Below are 1,789 nucleotides of genomic sequence, written 5' to 3' on the forward strand. Positions count from 1 at the left end.
ATAAAAATTGTCTCTTTTTTTGTTCTGTTTTGTTAATTTTTCTTCTCTTTCTTGTTTTTTTTTTTAGGAACTGGGGATAGAACTCAGGCCCTTGCTAGGGAAGCGCTTATTCTACTGAGCTGTCTCCCCGGCCCCTTAATTTTTCTTTTCCACATTACTTTTTACAGTTAGGCATCTCTTCTTTTTTTCTTTCTTTCTTTCTCTTTCTTTCTTTCTTTCTTTTTTCTTTTTTTTTTTTTTTTTCTTTTTTCTTTTTGTGGTACTGGGGATTGAATTTAGGAAGCTTGAATTAGGCAAGCAAAGACTTGCCAGGCAGGCACTTATGCTGCTGAGCTCCTTTTTTTTTTTTTTTTCTTGCATCTAAGGCACCTAGGACAGCACCGCCTGCTTCAGGACCCATTCCACATTCTCAAGCAGTGGCTCAAGAAAGTGTAAGGCTTCCTCTATTGCAATTGGTATGAGAATAAACTGTCATTGTAACAGATCGAAACTCAAAATAATTTAAAGTTAATAAGGAAACAGACAATACTTCGCTTTCTGGTAGTACTTAGGAAGGTAACAGCACTTTATTCTGAGTTGCAAAAACTCCTCTTAACTATGAGACATGATTCTACCTCCTAGCCAAGGAATGAAGACAACATTCCCTGCAGCTGGAGCTCCGGAGGTACCAACAGAACACAGGCCAGGTCTACTGCACCTTTCCTCCAGCTTCTGTCGCAATGTGTCTCCTGTCTTCCAGGACAGGTGCAGACAACTAAAAAGCCTCCTGGGGATTCTGCACAGTCACCAGTGCCTCTTGTTTACTTCCCTATAGGCAGTTCTCACCTACTGTGGACCAAGGTCCTACATCCCCCAGTCTTTGGGCAGCAGCTGACAGTGGGCCCCACCGTGGACAGAGACAGCTGAGCAGCCGCTCGGGCACTGCGGCCAGCGAGTGAGGCAACCTCGGAGCCTGTCTGTACCTCCCCAGGGCCACGCAGAGGGAGGAGGTGGCGGTGGAAATGCCAGGTGCATGCTGTCCACAAAGCCAGCTGGGGAACAGCCGGCACAGGTGGTCTTGGCCTTCAAAGGCACTTTTCCAGTGAGAGCCTCTGTCTCCACGCAATGAAGCCATCATTTCTTTTTTTCAAATACCTCCTATTCTTTGGCCTATTTGCAGCAGCAAGACTTGGAAAAGTTCACAAAAGCCTACTGCTGCCAGATTTTTTCTTTAAATAAATCAGAGACAAAGTGGTTGGGTTTAGTTACTAATGTATAAAAATAACTCATGATGCCATCTCCAGTCAGGCAAGATTCCTTATCACAAATGTTCCATGTATACATATATCAGGATATGGGTTAAAGTAAAAACCAGAGACCTAAGCAGCTTTCAGAACAGATCATAGTAAGAAAAAAATACTGCCATCAGATTTTTTTTAAGGGTCTTGTAGTATGATATATGCTAATTTCCTAAAAAAGCATAGAAATTTATGCCATGACAAATGTGGAAAAGCCAGTGAGAGGGAGTATCTCACATCATAGTAAATCTAAGGCAAGTAACCCTCTATAGCCAATAAGATGAATTACAGAAGATTATTATTCTCTGTTTGGTTTTTTTTTTTCTTTTTTAGACCAGTGGTTCACATTTTATTTCTCTAGTGACATATTTACAGCAGAATATAAATTAAAGGGCCGGGGAGATGGCTCATTAGGATAAGTGCTTGACTGGCAAACACAAGGATCTGAGTTCTTGGGCTGGTGAGATGGCTCAGTGGTCTGAAGCACCTACTTGGAACAAGCTTAGCAAAGC

At 42.2% G+C, this 1,789-nt stretch overlaps 1 protein-coding gene across 1 annotated transcript in view; it reads right to left on the minus strand.

The window, feature by feature from the left end:
* The window catches only part of Slc9a8 (solute carrier family 9 member A8), a 71,360-nt gene that overhangs the window by 24,561 nt on the left and 45,010 nt on the right, over positions 1–1,789 (minus strand). The gene's annotated exons all lie outside the window — the stretch shown is intronic.

This window comes from Octodon degus, unplaced genomic scaffold (assembly GCF_000260255.1).
Source record: "Octodon degus isolate 3935 unplaced genomic scaffold, OctDeg1.0 scaffold00077, whole genome shotgun sequence".
NCBI classification, from domain to species: Eukaryota; Metazoa; Chordata; class Mammalia; order Rodentia; family Octodontidae; genus Octodon; species Octodon degus.